We start from the raw sequence: 24,378 nt of genomic DNA on the forward strand, positions 1-24,378 counted from the left end.
TCCTTTTGACCTGTTTCCCTTTCTCTCTCTGAGGCAGGCTTTGGAGGAGCTCAAGGAATAGTAGAAAATGTCTTGCCACAGCATAATGAATGTAAGCTGTTCCTCCAGTAAACACTGTAAAGAAAGAAAACAGCTGGTGCATGTAAATGGAACTTGCTCACATACTTTCAGATCACGTTCTTTAAGAGACAACTTGAAATTAACTCAACCTACAATCCTTCTGGCGTGAATATGAAACATATTGAGTAGTAAAGGGGAGGAATATATGTAGATAGCTAAGTTTATTGTCAGGCATCCTGTTCGGCCTAGAAGAAAGAATTCTTATCTCTCTGGGCTCCCACAGCCTGGAGGAATAAAAGTGGGTTGTGCATCACTGGTTTGCTGTGGTCTCCCAGACCATATCAAACAGCCTGTGACATGCTCTTCATTCAACAGATGGGAAATATTGCACTGCAGTCTGGTGCCAGGAAGGGAGGTTATTTGGGAGAGGAGAATGGGGGGAGAGGAGACTTAAGCAGTCAGTGTGCATTCCAAGGAGTGGTTAATGGTCAAGAAAAGTAGGAGTTCACTGAGGCAAGACAAAGAAGAATGTCCAGGCCTTTTTTTTTTGTGATTGATGGTCAGCAGAATGCCAAGGATCAAGAGAAAATAAGCACATTGAGACATTTCAGTGGGGTCTACTAAGCATTAAAATTATTGATGATGATTTATGGCCTGGCTTTTCAACAAAGCCACCATTTCGATAGTGCTAATAATAGGCAAACCATGGAAAAGGCCACTTTCAGAAATGAAAAGAACATAGGAGCACCAAACTTCTCCTTGAAAATTTGCTTACCTTATTGGGATTTTATAGAATTATTTCATTTCCCATGTTCATTAATCAAGAATGAATCTAGAGTTCCAGTGTTGTGTTGCAACTGAAAATCTTTCTAGAAAAGCTCATGCTCTAATATCCCAGCTGGATTATTGTGTCAGCCTTCTCTCTGATTTTCCTTCCTCCTATCTCTCCCCACTCCAGTCTATTCTTTATTCCGCTGCCCAAATCATCTTCCTGCAGAAACACTCTGGGCATGTCACTCCCCTCCTTAAAAACCTCCAGTGGTTGCCTATCAACCTCCACACGAAACAAAAACTCCTCACTCTAGGCTTTAAGGCTCTCCATCACCTTGCCCCCTCCTACCTCACCTCCCTTCTCTCTTTCTACTGCCCACCCCGCACACTCCGCTCCTCTGCCGCTCACCTCCTCACTGTCCCCCGTTCATGCCTATCCCTCCATTGACCTCTGTCTGGCCCATGTCCTCCCGCTGTCCTGGAATGCCCTCCCTCCTCACCTCTGCCAAACTGACTCTCTTCCCCTCTTCAAAGCCCTACTTAGAGCTCACCTCCTCTAGGAAGCCTTTCCAGACTGAGCTACCCCTTTTCCCTCTGCTCCTTCTGTCCCCTCTCTGCTCCCCCACTGCCCTCAGAGAGGAGGCTAACACAATAATCCAGTCAGGATATTATGGGCGCTTGTACCAGTACGGTAGCAGTTTGGATGGAGAGGAAAGGGCGGATCTTGGCGATATCGTCAAGGTGAGACCGGCAGGTGTTGGTGACGGATTGGATGTTTGGGGTGAATGAGAGTGCACTGTCAAGGATGACACCAAGGTTGCGGGCCTGTGAGACGGGAAGGATGGTAGTGCCATCCGCAGTGACGGAAGTCAGGGAGAAGTCAGGGTTTGGGAGGGAAGATAAGGAGCTCGGTTTTAGACATGTTGAGTTTTAGGTGGCAGGCAGACATCCAGGTGGAGATGTCCTGGAGGCAGGAGGAGATACGAGCCTGGAGTAAGGGGGAGGGAACAAGGGAGGAGATGTAGATTTGGGTGTCATCTGCGTAAAGATGATAGTTGAAGCCATGGGAGCAAATGAGTTCACCAAGAGAGTGAGTATAGATGGAGAATGGGAGCAGATGAGTTCACCAAGGGAGTGAGTATAGATGGAGAACAGAAGAGGGCCAAGAACTGACCCTTGAGGAATCCCTACAGTTAGTGGATGGGAGGAGGAGAAGGAGCCCCTGAAGGAGACCAAAAATGAATGACTGGAAAGATAAGAGGAGAAACAGGAGAGGATGGAGTCTGTGAAGCCAAGGTGAAATAAAGTGTGGAGGAGAAGGGGATGATTGACAGTGTCAAAGGCAGCTGAGAGGTCAAGGAGGATTAGGATAGAGTAGGGCTAATGGATTTGGCAAGAAGAAGGTCATGAGTGACCTTTGAGAGGGCAGTTTCAGTGGAGTAGAAGGGATGGAAGCCAGATTGGAGGGGGTCCACTCCCTATCCCCAAAGCCCTTGACATCATCCTTGATTCCTTACCTTCTTTTGGTTCTCATAGTCTGTTACCTAATCCTGCTGATTCGTCCTGCTCAGCATTTCCTAGATTCAACCCATTCTTCTACACCCAAATGCCCACTATTCTGATATAGTAATAATAATAATTGTGGTATGTGGCAAGCACTGTGCTTATTTCTGGGATAGTTACAGATAATCACATTGGACATAGTCCCTGTCCCATATGGGGATCACAGTCTAAGAGGGAAACAGAACAGATATTGAATCCCCTTGAGGAAATTGAAACACAGAGAAATTGACTCGTCCAAGTCCAGCCAGCAAGCAAGTAGTGGAACTGGGAAGATCTATATGCTTTCCACTAGGCCATGCTGTTTATCATCTCAGTATTAGACTGCTGAATCAGTCTCTGCACTGCTTTTTCAACCTTCAATCTCTCCTCACTTGAATCAGTCAAACAATCAATTAATCCATGGTATTTATTGAGTACTTAATATGTGCAGAGCACTGTACCAAGCACTTGGAAGAATACAACAGAGTTGGCAGACATGTTCCCTACCCACAGCAAGTTACAGTCTAGAGAAGGGAGAGACATTCATATAAATAATTTAAAACATACAATTTAAAGATATGTACGTAAGTGTTATGGGGTTGAGGGTGAGGTGAATTCTTAATACCCCTCCAAAGTCACCCCTCCGCCTCTCCCCTCCCCCCCAACAACCCCCTCCCCTACTTTCCCATCCTTCCCTGCAGTATCCTCAGAGGAGATCTCCTCCCTCCTCGCAAGTGCCACCCCCTCCACCTGCGCCTCGGACCCCATTCCCTCTCACCTTCTTAAAACCATCGCCCCTGCCCTCCTCCCTTCCTTAACTTCTATTTTTAACCACTCAATCTCCAAGGGCTCCTTCCCCTCTGCCTTCAAACATGCCCACGTCTCCCCCATCCTAAAAAACCCGCTCTTGACCCCACTTCCCCCTCCAGTTATCGTCCTATCTCCCTACTACCCTTCCTTTCCAAAATCTTAGAACGAGTCGTCTACAATCGATGCCTAGAATTCCTTAACTCCCATTCTCTCCTAGACCCCCTCCAATCTGGCTTCCGTCCCCTCCACTCTACCAAGACTGCTCTCTCTAAGGTCACCCATGACCTCCTTCTTGCCAAATCCAATGGCTCCTACTCCATTCTGATCCTCCTTGACCTCTCTGCTGCCTTTGACACTGTCGACCATCCCCTCCTCCTCCATACCTTATCTCACCTTGGCTTCACGGACTCTGTCCTCTCCTGGTTCTCCTCTTACCTCTCTGGCCGATCATTCTCGGTCTCCTACGCTGGAGCCTCCTCCCCCTCCCATCCTTTAACTGTTGGAGTTCCTCAAGGGTCAGTTCTTGGCCCTCTTCTGTTCTCCATTTACACTCACTCCCTCGGTGAACTCATCCGCTCTCACGGCTTTGACTACCATCTCTACGCTGATGACACTCAGATCTACATCTCCGCCCCTGTCCTCTCCCCCTCCCTTCAGGCTTGCATCTCCTCCTGCCTCCGGGACGTCTCCACCTGGATGTCGGCCCGCCACCTAAAACTCAACATGAGCAAGACTGAGCTCCTCATCTTCCCTCCCAAGCCCGGTCCGCTCCCAGACTTCTCTATCACCGTGGATGGCACGACCATCCTTCCCGTCCCGCAGGCCCGCAATCTCGGTGTCATCCTTGACTCGTCCCTCTCGTTCACCCCACACATCCTATCCGTTACCAAGACCTGCCGGTTTCACCTCTACAATATCGCCAAGATCCGCCCTTTCCTCTCCACCCAAACGGCTACCTTACTATTACGGGCTCTCGTTATATCCCGGCTAGACTACTGTGTCAGCCTTCTCTCTGACCTCCCTTCCTCCTCTCTCGCCCCGCTCCGGTCTATTCTTCACTCCGCTGCCCGGCTCATCTTCCTGCAGAAACGATCTGGGCATGTCACTCCCCTTCTTAAACAACTCCAGTGGTTGCCTATCGACCTCCGCTCCAAACAAAAACTCCTCACTCTAGGCTTCAAGGCTCTCCATCACCTTGCCCCTTCCTACCTCTCCTCCCTTCTCTCTTTCTACCGCCCACCCCGCACGCTCCGCTCCTCTGCCGCCCACCTCCTCGCCGTCCCTCGGTCTCGCCTATCCCGCCGTCGACCCCTGGGTCACGTCCTCCCGCGGTCCTGGAACGCCCTCCCTCCTCACCTCCGCCAAACTGATTCTCTTTCCCTCTTCAAAACCTTACTTAAAAATCACCTCCTCCAAGAGGCCTTCCCAGACTGAGCTCCTCTTCCCCCTCTACTCCCTCTGCCATCCCCCCTTTACCTCTCCGCAGCTAAAGCCTCATTTCCCCTTTTCCCTCTGCTCCTCCACCTCTCCCTTCCCATCCCCACAGCACTGTACTCGTCTGCTCAACTGTATATATTTTCGTTACCCTATTTATTTTGTTAATGAATTGTACATCGCCTTGATTCTATTTAGTTGCCATTGTTTTTACGAGATGTTCTTCCCCTTGACGCTGTTTAGTGCCATTGTTCTTGTCTGTCCGTCTCCCCCGATTAGACTGTAAGCCCGTCAAACGGCAGGGACTGTCTCTATCTGTTGCCGACTTGTTCATCCCAAGCGCTTAGTACAGTGCTCTGCACATAGTAAGCGCTCAATAAATACTATTGAATGAATGAATGAATGAATAATACTCAAATTTCACAGATCCAAGCTCATAGATGACACAGAAAGGAGATGGAGCTGGGGAAAAGAAGGCTTAATCAGCGAAGGCCTTTTGGAGGTTATGTGATCTCAAGAATGCTTTCAAGGAGGGGAGAGTGGTGGTCTGACATATATGGAGGGGGAGAGAGTTCCAAGCAAGGGGGACGATGTGGGAAAGAGGTCAGCAGCAAGACAGATGAGATCAAGGCACAGTGAGTAAGCCGGTGCTAGAGGAACAGAGTTTATGGGTTGAGGCATAGTATGAGATCAGTGAGGTCAGGTAGGATGGGGAGAGTTGACTGAGTGCTTCAAGTTCAATGGTAAGGAAGTTAGGTTTGATGCAGAGGTATATGGGTAATCACTGGAGGTTTTTGCTGAGTGGGGAGACATGGAATGAATCTATAAAACATGCCACTATTGGGATTATCTTAAAACTTCATTAAGAAAACATTTTACCACTCCTCAGAAACCTCCACTGGCTACCCATTTTCTTCCACTTCATGCAGAATCTCTAAACCATTTTGGCTTTGAGGAAAGAGCTTGAAGTTGTGAATCAGGAGGCATGGAATCAGTTTATAACTAGCCACCATTACTCCTCACTGACTTCCCTACTGCCTGTCTCTTCCCTCTTCAGTCCATACTTCACTCTGCTATCCAGATCATTTATCTGAAAAACAAAAACAGAACATTCAGTACATATCTTCCCACTCCTCAAAAACTTCCAAAGGTTACCATCCACTTCTTCATCAGATAAAAACTTCTTATCATTGACTTTAAGGTGCTCAATCAGTGCTCTCCCTCCTATTTTACCTAGCTGATAATTACAATCCAATCCGCACACTTCACTCATCTACTCTTTGAAACTTGATCTCATCTACCCCAACATTCATTCTTTGCTTCCGTACCCCCTTAGCCCCAAAATCCCTCCCCATTCTGGTCTGACAGACAGCCACCCTCCCACTTTCAAAGCCCTCTTACAATCACATCTCCTCCAAGATTATCAGGTTGGATACAGTCCATGTTCCACATGGGGCTCAAAGTTATAATCCCCATTTTACTAATGAAGTAACTGAGATCCAGAGAAGTCAAGTGACTTAACCAAGTTCACACAGTAGACATGTGGATTAGAACCCAGTTCTTCTAACTTCTAGACCTGTGCTCTTTCCACTAGGTCATACATTTCCTAAAAAAGGGCAGCAAAGAAACCAAGCAAACAAAAGCTCATTTCAGTTCCAGTACCTTTATTCATGCTCCCTCCCAGAATACTTGTCAACTGTCAGTCAGTCAATTATATTTATTGAGGGCTTACTGTGTACAGAGCACTGTATGAAAGACTTGGACAAATACAATACAATAATAAATAGGCACATTCCCTGCTCAAAACAAGCTTTCAGTCCTGAGGAAGAGACAGACATTAAGATAAATAAATAAATTGCAGATATGTACATAGGTGCTGAGAGACTGGGAGTGGGGGTTGAATAATGGGTGCAAGTCAGGGCCAAGCAGAAGAGAGTGGGAGAAGAGGAAAGGAGTGGGAGAAGGGGAAAGGAGGGCCTCGGCAGCAAAGAGCTCTTGGAGGAGATGTGCCTTCAATAAGTCTTTGTAGTTGGGGAGAGTCATTATCTGTCAGATAGGTCCAAGAGCTGAGCCTGCAGATCTGGGCTTTTATTTTTTTGGCCATTTACATATCCCTTCCCTCAGGTAGTCACACTTGAGCAAATCCTCTGTGGCCTCTCACTGATTGCTAGGTCATCAATCCACTCTTAGAGACAGTCAGTGGTCACAGCCATTAATTAATGTCTGCTTCTCTTGTTGGGACCTGCCATCTTGGGTTCACTGCCAACAGGATCCAGATTGAAGCTGCATGTTAATAATGTAAAGTTTAATTGAAAAGAAGGGGTTTCAGACCTGAATTACCTAGGTAATTTTGGTGGTATAGACCTCAGTTAAATGTATGTGTGATATTGGGAAAATAATCAGTTGTATTTATTGAGTGTTTTACTGTGCATAGAGTACTATACTAAGAATTTGGGAGAGTAAAATACCATTCAGTTGGTAAATATAATCTCTGCCCTCTAGTGAATCAAAGCATATTTTGGGAAACAAAAATAGTGCTATCAAGCTAGACAGACAAAAAAAGTCTTTGTTTTGAGGAAAATTACTTGTTGATTTTGGCATCTTGATATCATAGGATTCTATGCTATAAAGTTTACTTCCAGAATGGTACCCTATTCTTTCAGCAGACACACACTGACATTCTGTATAGCTAACATAACTGAGAGGGATATATTTCACTAAGATTTGCCAAGGCATTTCTCCTCAGGCTTTTGAGATCAATTTATAATCTGCATTTGAAACTGGTAATGGAAATGTCCCTTATCTTTGAGTCTAGGTATTTCATTGTTTCTGAGCAGCTAACCATTTGGTTCTGGAATCTATTTCTTGAACTCCAAGGAAATTCACACACTGGCTTATGTCAGGATGAATGCAAGGTCTTGACTTCTGACCATATTCCTAATGGAATTAAAGAATTTTTCTTTTTTTGGCCTTTTCTTGTTGCCAATTAGGATTACCTAAATTCACCAAATCAATTTGGGTTTTTTTAGGAAGCTACTGGGTGTAAAAGAGAATGGAGCTGGGAGTGATCTGATATAGGATTTACAAAAATAAATTTAGATTATTTGAGGAAGTAGATATGGAGAAAAACAGGTTAATGAAAGGGGGAAAATAGTATGTTAAAAGATTTGTGGCAGGTTATGTACCTATAGCTATGACATAGGTTATAGAGGAAAGGGAATGATAAAGACATTTAGTTTTACTGGGAAATAGGAATGAAATGAACTGGTTGTATTTCAGGGATAGTGAAGATGAGGTCTTTATATTTTAGGGCAGGGTCATTTACAAATGTTAACTGTGATTTTAATAAGGCTTTGAAGGTTGGGAGTGTGGTGGTCTGTCATATGCAGCAGAAGAGAGTTGCAGGCCCGAGGAGAATGTGAGTCAGGGGGCAGGTGGTGAGATACACAAAATTGAGGTACAGTGAGTAGGTTGGTGTTGCTGGGTTGAAGTAGGAAATCAGTGAGGTTAGAGAGTAGGGGTCAAGGTGATTGAGTGCTTTAAAGCTGATAGTAAGGAGTATGCAGAGGTGGAGGGGCAACCACTGAAGATTCTTGAGGAGTGGGCAGACATGGGCTGAATGTTTTTAGAAAAATGATCTGGGCAGCAAAGTGAAGTATGGGCTGATGTGGGGAAAAGACAGGAGCCAGGGAGGTCAGTAAGGAGGCTGAGGGAGTAGTCAAGATGGGATATAAATGCCTGGATCATCTTCCATAGTAGCAGTTTTAATGGAGTAGAAACCGAGGATTTGAGTAACGTTGTGAAGGAAAAAATACATGTATTAATTACTTTAATTGCAACATGAGAAGTTTTAAATCAATACTTAGGAAAATGAAACAGTTATTGGACCTCCCCCTGGCCCCTCAACCTCAATTTGTCAAAAACTGAACACACCTCCAGTTACCAACCCTCTCCTCCACCTCATTCTCCTATCATAACTTACACCTTCATCTTCCCATTCTCTCTAGCCCACAACCTGTGAGCCCCAGTGAGACAGAGACTGTGTCCAACTTGATTATCTTCTATCTACATCAATGCTCACTTCAGGGCTCCGAACAAAGTTAGCACTTAACTAGTACCATAATTATTATTACCCTTAACTGCTGCTTCACTGAAAGCCCCCATATTCAATCTGTCACCAAATCCTGTTGTTTCTTCCTCTATGATGCTTCCTCCCTACCTTTCCAACCAAAATGACCACCATGCTTGTCCAGACACTTGTTGTGTCTTGTTTTGACAACTGCATCAGCTTTCTTCCTCATGTACCTGACTCCAGTCTGTCACCTCTATAGGCCATACTCCTGCCTTGTCACTTTTTCTAAAATGAACTGCACATATCACACCACTCCTCAAAAGAGTCCAGGGATCCATTCCTCTCCATTTCATGAAGAAACTTTCTGGACACTGTTTAAAAGTTCTCAATCATCTCTAATCTGTTCATCCACTCTCCTCTCTCAGTACACCCCAGCTCACACACTCATTTCTCTAAAGCTAATCTAGACATAAGGTCTCATTATCTCTTTGTCACTGTCAACCTCTTGCACACAGTTCTGACCACACTGTCTGGTGCTCCTTCCCCCTTCTTATTCAACAGACTACAGCTCTTCCCATCTTAAAAGCCTTTCTAAAATCACATTTCCTCCAGGAGGCCTTCCTTAATTGATTTCTAATTTCCTCACTTTAAATCCTTTACTGCTATTTTTCCATCCTAATCTCCCTAGACCTCTCAACTGCTGAAGACCACTCCTTCTCCTTGAAAGCTTACCCAACCTGGGATTCACAGACACTCTCCTCTCTCTGTTTTCCTCCTATCTCTCTGACAAGTCAATTTCACTGGCTCCTTCTCTTCTTTCTACCCTCTGACAGTAGGGGTCCCTCAAGGCTCAGTTCTAGGGCCACTTCCATTCTTCTTTACCCACTCCCTTGGAGAACTCATTCTCTCCAATGGCTTGGATTACCATCTCTGTGCAGATTATTCCCAAATCTACATGTACACCCCTGACCTCTCTCCTTCCCTGCAATCAAACATTTCCTTCTGCTTTCAAGACATACCTACTTGGTTGTCCTGATGACACCTCAACTCAAACATGTTTAAAACTGAACTCCTTATTTTCCTACTCAAATGCCATCCTCTTTCATCTTTCCCATCACTGTAAACAGCACCAACATCCTTCCCATCTCACAAGCCTGTAACCTTGAGGTTGTCCTCGATTCATCTCATTCCATCCTCATATTCAATCTGTCACCAAACCTGTTGGTTCTACCTTTGGAACACTGCTAAAATCTTCCCTTTCCTCTCTATCCAAACTGCTACCATGCTGATACAAGCACTTACCTTATCCTGACTTGTCTACTGCATCTGCCTCCTCACTGAGACCTGTCTCTCCTGACTCCAATCCTTCCTTCACTCTGCTGCATGAACAATCCTTCAAGAAAAACATTCAATCCATATCTCCCAACTCTTCAAGAACCTCCATGGCTGCCCATTCACCTCTGCATCAAAGAGAAACTCTTTACCATCAGCTTTAAAGCACTCAATCAACTCACCCCATCCTACCTCATCTCACTGATCTACTACAGCCCAGACTGCTCACTCTGCTCCTCTGGTGCCAGTTTACTCACTGTGTCCTGATCTCATCTATCTCACCTCTAGCCCCTTTCCCGCACCCTCCCCATTACCTTGAACTCCCTCTCCCTCCATATATGTCAGTCCACCACTCTCTCCAACTTCAGAGCACTATTAAGGTCACATCTTCTCTTGAGGCCTTCCTTTATTAAGCCTCTTTTCCCCAGCTCAGTCTCCCACCTGTGTTGTCTACACACTTGGATCTATGACCTCTGGATATTTGATATTCTCCCCATCCCCAAGCTCACAGCACTTATACATATATATATCTTTAAATTATTTGTTATAAATTACTCATTTATCCATATGAAAGCCTGCCTACCCCTCTAGACTGTAAGTTCATTATGGACAGGGAATGTGTCTGCTAATTCTGAAGTTTTGTATTGTCCCAAGTACTTAGAACAGTGTTCTGTATGTAGTATGGCCTCAACAAAGACCATTGATTGATTGATTTCAGCTCCTTTTCTGCTTTTGAAGTACTGGAGTAATTATGCATGTATCTTATACACTCTACAACACCCCCTCCCACCCAGGCTATAATTTATTGAAATGCTGGTCTCCCCAACTAAACTGTAAAATCTTTGAAGGGAAGGGTCATTTCTTCTACTCTATTATATTTGCCCAAGCACTTAGTAAAGTGTTCTGCTATTGAATTTTTCAAAGATCATATCTTAAGGCATCGATTTGGTGGTTCCAGCCAACTTACTTCTGCAAGGGGAAGATTTTTTCCCAGTTAAATATTCAAAGTGGCAAGAATATGCTAGTTCAGCTATCCTTATTTTTGCACACAACCTCCAAAAAATAAAAAAGTAAAAAAAAGGTAAAAGAGCTAAGATATAAATTCAATTCATTGCTGGGTTTGTTGGGTGAAGAGTTTTCACAACCCAATGTGAAGGTATGTTTTTAATCAGACATGTGGCCAACGGATAGAGCATGGGCCTGAGAGTCAGAAGGACCTAGGTTCTGATCCTGGCTCTGCCACTTGGGTGACCTTGGGCAAGGCACTTCACTTCTCTATGCCTCAGGTACCTCACGTCTAAAATGGGGAAGAAAACTCTGAGCCTCTTGTGGAACAGGAACTGTGTCCAACCTGATTATCTTGTATCTACCTTAGTGTTTAGTACAGCACTTGGTGCATAGTAAGAGCTTAACAGACACCATGGAAAAAAAGGATAGTGGTGGTCTCAATAAAGAAAGAGGAAGATACACTGAAGGAGAGAGATCAAGAAACAGAGAGCCACAGAGATGCTTAGGAAAGCAATACATATGTATCTCCTCCCTCACCAACTCTGAAATCTCTCTCTCTGACCATAACCTTCTCACCTGCCTCATCTCTCACACTCCCTCCCCCTGCAAATCTTCGCTACTGCCCCACAGAGACCTCTGCTCTCTTGATCCCATCTGTCTTTCCAAAAGCATCTCTCCTCCCTTGCTGCCCTGTCCTCACTTCCCACTCTCGATGATCAGGTCTCCGCTCTCAACCCCACCCTCTCTACTCATCTCAACTCTCTTGCCCCCCTTTCCCTCCGCCGCTCTCGCTCCACTAACCCACAGCCCTGGATCACCTCCTCTGTCCGCCTCCTACACTCCTATGCTCGAGCTGCCGAGCGCTGCTGGCGAAAGTCCAAGCACCAAGCCGACCTCACACACTTCAAATTTATCCTTTCCTGCCTTAACTCTGCCCTCTCCTCCGCCAGGCAAAACCTCTTCTCCTCCCTCATCGACACCCATGCCCGTCACTCCCACCAATTGTTCTGGACCTTTAGCTGTCTCCTTAGGCCCCCTGTTCCTCCCCCTCCCCCATCTCTCACCCCCAATGATCTGGCCACCTATTTCATCACAAAAATCAACACAATCAGGTCTGAGCTCCCCAAAGTCACCCCTCTGCCTCTCCCCTCCCCCCCACCAACCCTCTCCCCTACTTTTCCATCCTTCCCTGCAGTATCCTCAGAGGAGATCTCCTCTCTCCTCGCAAGTGCCACCCCCTCCACTTGCGCCTGGGACCCCATTCCCTCTCACCTTATTAAAACCATCGCCCCTGCCCTCCTCCCTTCCTTAACTTCTATTTTTAATCACTCAATCTCCAAGGGCTCCTTCCCCTCTGCCTTCAAACATGCCCACGTCTCCCCCATCCTAAAAAAACCCGCTCTTGACCCCACTTCCCCCTCCAGTTATCGCCCTATCTCCCTACTACCCTTCCTTTCCAAAATCCTAGAACGAGTCGCCTACAATCGCTGCTTAGAATTCCTTAACTCCCATTCTCTCCTGGATCCCCTCCAATCTGGCTTCCGTCCCCTCCACTCTACCGAGACTGCTCTCTCTAAGGTCACCCATGACCTCCTTCTTGCCAAATCCAATGGCTCCTACTCCATTCTGATCCTCCTTGACCTCTCTGCTGCCTTTGACACTGTCGACCATCCCCTCCTCCTCCATACCTTATCTCATCTTGGCTTCACGGACTCCGTCCTCTCCTGGTTCTCCTCTTACCTCTCTGGCCAGTCAGTCTCAGTCTCCTTCGCAGGCGCCTCCTCCTCCTCCCATCCTTTAACTGTTGGAGTTCCTCAAGGGTCAGTTCTTGGCCCTCTTCTGTTCTCCATTTACACTCACTCCCTTGGTGAACTCATTTGCTCTCACGGCTTTGACTACCATGTCTAAGCAGATGACACGCAGATCTACATCTCTGCCCCTGTCCTCTCCCCCTCCCTTCAGGCTCGCATCTCCTCCTGACTCCAGGATGTCTCCACCTGGATGTCGGCCCACCACCTAAAACTCAACATGAGCAAGACTGAGCTCCTCATCTTCCCTCCGAAACCCGGTCCTCTCCCAGACTTCCCTATCACTGTGGATGGCAGGACCATCCTTCCCGTCTCTCAGGCCCGCAATCTCGGTGTCATCCTTGACTCGTCTCTCTCGTTCACCCCACACATCCTATCCGTTATCCTATCCTGCTGGTTTCACCTTTACAATATCGCTAAGATCCGCCCTTTCCTCTCCACCCAAACGGCTACCTTACTACTACGGGCTCTCGTTATATCCCGGCTAGACTACTGTGTCAGCCTTCTCTCTGATCTCCCTTCCTCCTCTCTCGCCCCGCTCCAGTCTATTCTTCACTCCGCTGCCCGGCTCATCTTCCTGCAGAAACGATCTAGGCATGTCACTCCCCTTCTTAAACACCTCCAGTGGTTGCCTATCAACCTCCACTCCAAACAAAAACTCCTCACTCTAGGCTTCAAGGCTCTCCATCACCTTGCCCCTTCCTACCTCTCCTCCCTTCTCTCTTTCTACTGCCCACCCCTCACACTCCGCTCCTCCGCCGCCCACCTCCTCACCGTCCCTTGGTCTCGCCTATCCCGCCGTCGACCCCTGGGCCACGTCCTCCCGCGGTCCTGGAACGCCCTCCCTCCTCACCTCCGCCAAACTGATTCTCTTCCCCTCTTCAAAACCCTACTTAAAACTCACCTCTTCCAAGAGGCCTTCCCAGACTGAGCTCCTCTTCTCCCTCTACTCCCTCTACCACCCCCCCTTCACCTCTCCGCAGCTTAACCCTCTTTTCCCCCCATTTCCCTCTGCTCCTCCCCCTCTCCCCTCCCATCCCCTCAGCACTGTACTCGTCTGCTCAACTGCATATATTTTCATTACCCTATTTATTTTGTTAATGAAATGTACATCGCCTTGATTCTATTTAGTTGCCATTGTTTTTACGAGATGTTCTTCCCCTTGACTCTATTTATTGCCATTGTTCTTGTCTGTCTGTCTCCCCCAATTAGACTGTAAGCCCGTCAAATGGCAGGGACTGTCTCTAACTGTTGCCGACTTGTTCATTCCAAGCGCTTAGTACAGTGCTCTGCACATAGTAAGTGCTCAATAAATACTATTGAATGAATTGAATGAATTAATAAAATTATAGTCAACTAGCATGGAAGAATTCAAATCAGATCTTTGTCTCATTAAATATAACTGGCTCTCTGTCTCTTGATCTCTCTCCTTCTGTGTATCTTCCTCTTTTTTTATTGAGACCACCACAATCCTTTCTTTTCATGGTGCCTGTACTAAGTGCTGGGGTAGATAATAGATAATCAGGTTGGACACAAGAAAAAAGTCAATTAAGCACATACTAAGTGCTTAACAAATATCATTTAAAAAGTTGGATTTTGTTTCGTACAATTAAGATGTTACAAAAATTTTGTTAATATACAGGAAAACAGAATGAAGGATTAACAAAACCTATGAATGCATTTTTTTTAATGGGCCAGATAATGATCAGCAGTCATAGATAAAAGTATCTATCACTGGAGGTTTTTTGGAATTGCAATCAGTTCAGTCCCTTAAATCCAGAAATTAAAACAAAACAAGCATTTTAATTGTTAAAATGCACAAAGGAAATGCTATAATTGATAAGGAAGATCAGAAACTTAGAAAATTGTGCATAGAATAGTAGGCTGGGAAATGCACAAAACTGAAAGGAATACTGTTTATGAACCCATTGTTGGATAGGGATTGTCTCTATCTGCTGCCAAATTGTACTCTCCAAGTGCTCAGTAAATACTTGAATGAAAAAATAAATATAGCACACTGATGGATATGGGGCAGGTAGGAACCTAAAGTGAGGATACAGTAGTAGGTATGTCTGTCCCTGACAGACAGATGATCAGGGCCTAAACTGATGGTGATCGATGATGATGATCATGTTGGCAAAGTCTTTACTTGACAAACAAGCAAAGACAGAGAAGTTGTGTGGTCTAATGGTTAGAGCAGAGGCCCAGGAATAAGAAAGTCATGGGTTCTAATGTTGGCTTTGCCATTTGTCTTCTGTGTGTCTTTGGATAAGTCACTTCACTTCTCTGGGCCTCAGTTACCTCATCTGTAATGTAAGACTGTGAGCCCCAGGTGGGACATGGATTGTGTATAACCTGATTGCCCTGTATCTACCCCAGCACTTAGAACAGTGTCTGGCATATAGTAAGCACTTAACAAATACTATTAAAATAAAAGACGGAAAAAAACACATGTCTATTGGAAACTTTATATTTGAAATTTTATACTGAAACTCTTGCTAATATTTCTCAGGTACAAAAATGATTCCTGCAGCCCCCTTAAGTACACACTTCCAGGGTCGTGAAGTCCTCTACATAATTCATCTGTACCTCATCTGTAAAATGGGGATTAAGACTGTGAACCCCACGTGGGACATGGATTGGGTCCAATATGATTAGGTTGTATCTACCCCAGTGCTTAATACAGTGCCTGGCACATAGCTAGGGCTTGACAAATACCATTAAAAAAAGAGAATGTAAACAGTCAAATATACAATTGGTAAAAAAATAAGAGCAGAGATAAAAATGATATAGCATAATACATTCAATATGTGACAGCTAAATAGATTTTCACAAAAGGACTAAATTGGCTGATGGGGTACAGGATCAGAAAGATTGATCACTAGTGTTTCTTGGGCACTCACTGTGCAAAGCACTGTAGTAGGTGCTTGGGAGAGTACAATACAACAGAGTTGGTAGATACGTTTTCTACCCAAGAAACTTCTATCCAAGATGCTTATAGTCTAGAGGGGGAGACAGACATTAAAATAAATTACACATATGTACATAAATGCTGTGGGGCTAAGGGTCAGGTGAATATCAAGTCTTTAAAGAGTGTATATACAAGTTCAAGTGTGACACAGAAAGGATAGGGGAAATGAGGGCTCAGTTCATTCAATAGTATTTATTGAGTGCTTACTATGTGCAGAGCATTGTACTAAGCACTTGGAATGTACAATTTGGCAATAGATAGAGACATTCTCTGCCCAACAACGGGCTCACAGTCTAAGCAGTGAAGTCCTTTTGGAGATGTGATTTTAATAAGGTTTTGAACATGGGGAGATGGGTGTCCTGTCTAATAGGAAATGGGAAGGAGCTATACATCAGAAGGAGGACCACATAAGCAGTTTTGACACTTTAGGTTCAGAAGGAGGCACACCGTGGCCAGCCCTTCACAGCATCTCATCAATTTAGTTCCACTACCTTTCCATGGTGCAGGAAAACTGTATCTGTGAACAGGTGTTTTCTCCTAAGCCAATGTGGGACCAAAGGAGAGCCCAGCAGGGCCTTCTCCTCTGGAGTTGGAAGGTCAAATTATTTCTCTCCTTGAGGAAGTGAAGCCTTTGAGGAAAGAGGGCCTACCACCTGAAAGGCTACCGACCACAACCAGCAGCTAGAAAACTATCCTATTAAGTGAGTAGGATGTTTCAAACTGTTTATTCGTCACTGCACTAGAATGCTGTGGTTTATGACTCCAATACAAACTTAGTTTCCAGAAACCAGCATAGCCCTAAAGGATTGGAACAGTATCACTAATTGTTGTTTAACACAATGAGAACACTGAATGAGACTTTAACGCTTATTTGACGTGTTTGTTAACTATGGAGGGGTGGGTATTTAATCTGTCAAACATTTGTAAAACAGCACAAGCAATGTGACCTTTGACCAGGGTCACTGAAATTGCACCAGTTCTAGTAACTTTTTTTGCTTTCAGGCTGCAGGCTTCATACACTTGTCACAGGCCTTATGAAACATACAGCTGGCATATGATCTTTGACATCTAGGCCACCTGTGCCCCATACTTTTTGTGTGAGAGAAATAAATGGCAGGAGTGGAGATCAAGGCCAGTTCCCCTTTTTTATTCAGGTGCACTGCAAGTTGAGCATAAAGACCCAAGGGTGCCTTAACTTACAACAAAACATTTTCTCCCCCCTTAAAACTCACCGTAATGCATGGTTTCCCAAAAAACTCTAACATTAATATCAAAAATGAGTTCCATTCTTTCACAGACTTTGAGAAGTGATTTTTGTGCATGTGTATCCAAAAAACTAAATAAAGCCCTTGAAAAACACATCTCAGCAAATAGCATGTGTTTTCCAAGTTAATATTACCACAACGTTTTCAAATCAGGACTTTGGAATGCTTTTTGAGGCTTTAAACCTGGAACTGGTATTATTCTTCCAGGAGAAAACTTAGTTGCAATATTTGGAGAATCCATTGTGAATAAACTTCATTTTAACAGTTCTGAAAATTCAGTCATATTTCTCACACACTGTCCAGACTCCAAATTTCAGGATAATATTAGTCTACTCTCCTGCGATGCTGATCGTTAAGGTTTTGTGTGGGGCTGATTTGCAATTTGAAAAGCCTTCCCTCTTCTGGAGAATTATTGAGCAAGACTACTTTCTTCCTTCCAATTTTAAAAGGCCACATACTCTTACTTGGTCTCCCTGTACTACTTTAAAAGTCCTCTAATTCTCATTAAAAATAAGCTATGGCTAGACCCCTCTTCTAAGCAGTAGGTTTTAATATGACTGCTCATATTACTACCTTAAGTATTTGTTTACATTGGCATTTCACATCAGATAAAAGTATAATTCTGAACCTAATTCAAAATTGTCATATTCAGGTGAAACAAACAAAACACATGGTGATACTGACAAATTCTTCACCAAAGTTGAAAAACCACTGCCACCATCAGACCAAATAGCTTCTACTTCTGCAGCCTCCTTCAAGATTCAGGATCATATTACAACTCATTTAGTTAATGTTGTAATGTAATGGTTTTACTTATACTAACTGAAATTAAACATAACTTAGTGAAGTAACAATATAGGGCATATAAATTATCATCATACTATTCTAGAAATTCTAAATAAATACTAATTCATAAAGATTACTATATATAAATCTATGGGAAAGCATACTACACATTGCAACCATTCACAATACAATTACATTTTCAAGGAACACAAATTTGCTTTATCTCAGTGTTCTACTGTACATAGATATATTAAATTGGTGTCCTTAGTTAATGGTAAAATTTCTGTCTATAGGATCCTACCCATGTGTGCTTTCTGGCAGGAAGTTTCTTCTGCTTGATGTTTTCTAGTATATTCACAATAGAAAAGCAATCCTTCTCTTTGTCTGGACATGAGCCTGGCTGAAGCAAATTCAGCAGTCAAATAAGGAAAGACTTTTCTTTTTTTCCCTCCAGAGTGAACCTACACTTCCAATGTGGGGGACAGAATTCAAATTTAGATGGCAAATGCAAAAAAAAATCTTTTTACCCAATGAGGTCCATGCAGTAAAAAAAAAAAAACAAAAACACCCGAGTAAATAGAGGTAGGAGGCATTTCTTTGTGGAGGTGCCTCAAGGATACAAATCACACTATCTCCCTTAAAAAACCAAAATCATACATTTCACCTAATTTGAACAATGCAAACCATACATTCAGTTTTGTAATTCCCAAACTATAAGAATGCAATTTGGGCCACTAAATGTATTGGCACTAATCTGCATACATAGATATCTCCTATTCTTCAAGATTCTTAATTATGAGGTCATCTGAGTATAAATCCCCAATTATTTAATGGCTATAGAAATGAAAAGATGTCTTTCCTCAGCTATAAAAGCCTGTAATAAGTAGTGCTATAATGTATTTCGCGTTATCTAGTAGGGTTCTGGCCTCTCAGGGTCACACCTGGAGAGTTTCCAATACTCTACCAGTCTCAGCTACGGGAGGGAGAGTCAAGCAGAGACCTACCCATTCCATTCCTAGCTTGGAAAGTGGTTAGCAGGTGGAAGGTAATCTGCAACAAGTCAAAACTCACCTATGTTGGGCAGTAGCGGCATGGAAGAGGGTTGAGGGAGGAGACTCGAGTTTACTGTGTGGGAAGCGGCAATGGTAAACCACTTCCATATTTTTACCAAGGAAACTCTATGGATACACTACCAGAACAACTGCAGATGGATAGAGGGACGTTCTGGGAGAGATGTGTGCATGGTGTCGCTATAGGTTGGAAATGACTTGACGGCATAAGACAAGACAAGTAGAGTTCTACATACAATTTAGAATGTATTGCTTTTCTCTGTGTGTGTGTGTGTGTGTGTATCTGTATGAAAAAACTGAAAAAAGTCTCTAAAAGTTTCCAAATTCAGTAACTGCATAGAATGTAAATGATTTCTGACTCTTTTCAGTTAGTTCCTAATTAGTTTCTAATTTTTAAAAGTTAGTCCAGAAGACCTCCACTTTATTTAAGGCAAGTCAATGAGTCACTGTCAGTTTCTGTATCTTGCTAAGATCTCCTTGGTTCATTTTTGAAATTCTTCATAGATTTACTCTGGTTTTCCTCACTGATATTAATTCCATTCTCTTCCTGCTGCCTTTCTACTTCAGTATTACATTTCTCTGAGTTCCGCTGCACAATCTTATCTCTCTTTGGTCACTCTGCTGAGAGACTCTTTTATTCTGTGGTCAACTTGACCACAATTCCACTTTAATCAATTTTCATGACACTTCACAACTATATGAAAATGCCTTCTTCCTGCTATTGGCTTTATGCTCTAGGGCCTGTATATAGTGTCCACATTAAAAACCTCATCATAGCCCACTGGAATTACACTTTTCAAGATTTTCAATTAGGCTTAGACTGTGAGCACCACATGGATTTGGAGCTGTGTCTGAGTTGATTAAATTGTACCTACCTCAGCATTTACAGCAATGCTTGACACATAGCAAGTGTTTAACCAGTGCCATTAGGTTTCAGCAGCTGCTCCCATTAGAATGAAGTAGGTGCTTGAAAGCGCAGTGAAAATCATAGACTCTTAAGATTAAAAAAACTTTTACAATCACTTTTTAAAAATTTAAATAGTGCAGCTCTTCTTTTCACTTTGAAAAACAATTTTATCAAAAGGGTATTACCAAAAATAAGATGGCAAGGCAGCAACATGGTTAAGAAAGATATGCCACTTGAGTGTCCTGGCATCAGTTAGTATGTTTATAATCTCAAAAATATGAAAATATGCTTCCTAGGGTTTACAGATTTGCTGTTGGCTAAGTGTGATAAAATCACCTCCTGAATTAATGTTTTCCACCATGATGGTCTTTTATCATAAAACAATCATTTCACTTGTTTCTGGGCTTGATAAAAATCTTATTTGGCCCAATGCTTTCTAGACAAGCATTATACTGTAGAGTTAATGGGAATAGTGTTCTATTTCCTTTGATGCATATGAAGCACTAAAAGAGTAGCTACAAGCCCAGAGGTCACTTTATAGTGTACTCTATGACATTGGGGTTATGGCATTTTCCATAGTGCTGGAAGCTTTTGTATGTCTCCATGATTTATTGGCAACTTTTATAAGTCTAGACGAAAACTATACAGAAATTCTTTGCTACCAAGTGAATTACAGAATGAGTGTATTAAAACATGGCTTTCTATGGTATTTTGCTGTAACTCTAGGGAGTGTCCTAAGCTTAGGTAACACCAGGCCAGCTATAACTCAGCTACAATTTCAAACATGTTTAACTCTCTGATTTAATCTCACTAAATTAGAAATTTTACTACTCTTAATAAAAAAGGTGTTATTTCCCCTGAAATATTTAAGCATTGACTTGTTGGTAAATTAATAGAGAAAATTGACCATTTAACATCTTGATGTTGAATAAATGCAATTAAAGTTATTGTGACCTTTAATTAGGAATGACAAATCTTTCATAGTGTATGCTTGGATGGCAGCACTTACAAAATGACTGTGTAAAAAGTTTGAAGGAAGCAAGGTAAACAGTCAAGTCCTTTGAGGCTAATTGAATCTCCTACCAGGAGTGGGTCTGTAACATGAGTAGAAATTCTCACTTGGCTTTATTCTATCCAGACTTTGGCATGGCTCTAATTCAGGTTCACCTGGGTCACCCAGCATTTAGAACTGTGCACAGCTGACTCGAGAGTCCCAACTAGAGTGATAATGAGATAGTTTCAAAAGTTACAACACCACCCAGGGTTCATCAAATAATATTGCTTATTGATAATGATGGTATTTGTTAAGTGCTTACTATGTGTCAAACACTGCTCCAAAGTGCTGGGCTAAGTTATTAACCACCCAACCAGTTAGAATATTTTATTCATATTTAGCATTCACCATCTATCTCTACTGAAGTACAGTGGGTTCTCTTCACTTCATTACCATTATCAATTATTCGTAACTGCCTAGCTCCCTTTTCCCATTCATAGTGGCATTTAAATACCTGATCCCAGACTCGAGGAGTTTACTACAAGATGGGGAGGGACAGAAGACCAGACCTTCAGATAAGTCAAAACCAAGGAAAATACAGGAAGTTACAGGAAGGAAGTTCATTATGGGCCAGGAATATGTCTATCAACTCTGTTGAACTGTATTCTCCCAAGAGCTTAATACATTGCTCTGCACATGGTGAACACTCAATATATATCATTGATGAGGATGATGACAATCAGTCACTTGAAAATCCACAGCCTAAAGGGATCAAAGACCTTTTGAAGCAGCCACAGTAATGACAGTTGCTTTTTCCCACCATGGCTGACTGCCAGAGTACATGGGCAGTGTGGGACACAGCAAGGAGAGAAAACTTGCCCCTTCAGAGAGACCACTCAGCCAGAGAAAATCCTCCCCAAAGAGATCTCTATGTCCAGAGAGATGCCTCTGCCTACTCTATCCCCAGCCACTTAGTTTCAGTAAGGCACTGCTCTGGCATTCTGTTCTCTGACCCAAGCTCTGACCTCCTAGGGTTCTGCTGGCTCTTAGAAGGAGCCTCTTGAATGGGAAGAGAAAGGAATAGTGACTTCCCTATTAGAAGCAGCATGGTTTAGTGGATAGAGCACAGGCCTGGGAGCCAGAAAAACATGGGTTCTAATACCAGCTCCACCGCTTGACTGCTATTTGACCCTGGACAAGTCACTTAACTTCTCTGGACCTCAGTTACCTCATCTGTAAAAATGGGGATTAAAAGTGAGGCCCAAGTAGGACAGGGACGTATCCAGTCTGACTGACTTGTATTGTACTCTAGCATTTACAACAGTTCTTGTCATATACTAAGTGCTTAAGAAGTACCATAATTGTTATTACACTCCCAGATTCTTCTTAAAACTGAATTCATCTGAAAGGAGCAATGCTTCTCTCTTGTGTATGTAAACTCCCACCCCTGCCAAAATCCCTTGATTTTTTTTATGGTATTTGTTAAGTGCTTACTATGTGCCAGGTACTGTTCTAAGCACTGGGGTAGATACAAGACAATCAGGTTGGACACAGTCCCTGTCCCACATGGACCTCACTGTTTAGGGTGGAGTAAGATTCAATCCCCATTTTACAGATAAGGTAACTGAGGCACAAAGAAGTTAAGTGACTTGCCCAAGGTCAAACAGCAGACAAATGGCAGAATTTGAAAGCTGTGGTAGCAGGATGGGAGCAGAAGCGTGGCCATTATCAAGAAGAAGTGGATGCATCCGTGGTGGCATGTAAGCATAAATTTTTCAGGATCATGCTCACATCTGCTCCCAGCACATTCCTCTTTTTTGGCAAAAAGTGGAGAACCCGCCTGATTCGATCATTTTGCTTCAGTCAGAAAGTTTTGATTTTTTTTTCTTTTTGCATTTCATTTTGTTAGGCAGCATTACTAAGCAAGGTAAAGAACAGTATGGAAATATCAATGATACCAGCCAATTAAGTGGTCAAGCATCAGAATTCTAAAAATTCACCATTGAAATCCAGTTTTAACTTGCCCAATAATTGAACAATAAAATAAAATATCATTTAACTTTCTATCTGTCTCTGTCTCTCTCAGTCTCACTCTCTCTCTCTCCCTCTCCCCACACAGTATGACCCTGGTCTTGTGGTCCTGAGGGACTATTCAGCTGCACAGGAGAAAATGTTCTCTCCACGTTAGTAAATCTGATGCATTCCCTGGCAAATGTTATTCTTCCAACTCCAAAATGACTTCATAAAACTCCAGAGCCAACACTCCAGTGAAAGGAACCAAAGTCTGAAAAGGACTTAGTTTGAGAAGATAGTACAGGAGTTGAGTCTTACAGATTGAATTGAGATCCCTTATATGATTCTTTTCATTTTTAGTAAACAAAATAATCAATCCTCACATGATTCACTTCTCTGTAATGTCACTGTTGATCCCACAAAGAATGGAAACAATCACCCTCTGTCCCTGCCACCCAACAAACATTTAAGGGCAAATATTCTGCTTTTAACAGCAGTGTCACCATAGATGCAACTGTTAAGCAGAGAAGTGGTAGCAGGAGGAGATGAAGTAAATTAAGGTAAAAGCTGAGTGCCACCACTGCAGTTCTGTATTGCTTACCCACTCATCAGGTCTAAAGATGAAAGATGAATCCTGTTCCATGCCAGGCAATCATAGGAGAGAGAATGTTAGGAAACAGGTGTTTCTCGGGTACTGCTTTAACTTCATTTGCCTGCTGTTTCTGCCTGGGAAGAGATTTCACTTCCTTGATGATAGCTTGTTCCAGCTCTGAAGACCCTGGAGAAGAGGGAGAAGGAACAACGAAATGATTATGGAGGTCTCTTTTAAAACCCCTGTCCTCCCCTGACCAAAACTTCCCAGCAAGCTCACTGTGGGCAGGGAATGTGTCCATCAACTCTGCTATATTGTACTCTCCAAAGCATTTAGGACAGTGCTCTGCACACAGTAAGTGCTCAATAAATATGATTGATTGATTGGGTTCTGGCAGTTTAGAGTGGTAGATGGAAAAGAGGTTCCTTGGGACGGTTTAATCTTACCTCCTCTCCCTGAGAGCATTGGTCACCCACCTACCCAAACACTCACTCATCCACTGAGGCTCTGTGTCTTCCCCCTTGCACATGGATCTGTTCATGTGAGAATGTGTGAGTATGACTGTTCATCTTCATGTTTTGTTGGTGTGCGTGCACGCACACTTGTGTTTGGAGGTGACTGTTTGCATATACGGGAGTGGTAGAATTGAAAAAGAGAAAGAAGAGTAAGCCCCAAAATGGAGTGAGTTCAGCAGCAACATTCAGTGCCAATTGCAGTTCCAGCAGGGTGTGTATTATGTAGGGTAAATGAGAGAGAGCCTCAGCCTCAAGCCTCACTGACACATATATATGTGTGTATGAACATCAGTTGTCTCTCTTTTTTTGACTTTTTCTAACCTCCAGGCATGATTAAGGTCATGGTCATGGTGCTGCCCCTAACATCCTAGAACCTGGAGAAGGGGTACCCCACTTTGGCCTCAAGAAAACAAATGATAATAATAATA

At 43.3% G+C, this 24,378-nt stretch overlaps 1 non-coding gene across 1 annotated transcript; it reads left to right on the forward strand.

Moving 5' to 3' along the window:
* The first annotated feature begins 18,782 nt into the window (after positions 1-18,782).
* LOC114814821 lies at positions 18,783-18,920 on the forward strand. Its single transcript, XR_003762618.1, has one exon. It is a non-coding gene; the product is annotated as a small nucleolar RNA SNORA7 (small nucleolar RNA).
* Positions 18,921-24,378: the final 5,458 nt, after the last annotated feature.

Source organism: Ornithorhynchus anatinus, chromosome 10 (genome assembly GCF_004115215.2).
Source record: "Ornithorhynchus anatinus isolate Pmale09 chromosome 10, mOrnAna1.pri.v4, whole genome shotgun sequence".
Taxonomy (NCBI): domain Eukaryota; kingdom Metazoa; phylum Chordata; class Mammalia; order Monotremata; family Ornithorhynchidae; genus Ornithorhynchus; species Ornithorhynchus anatinus.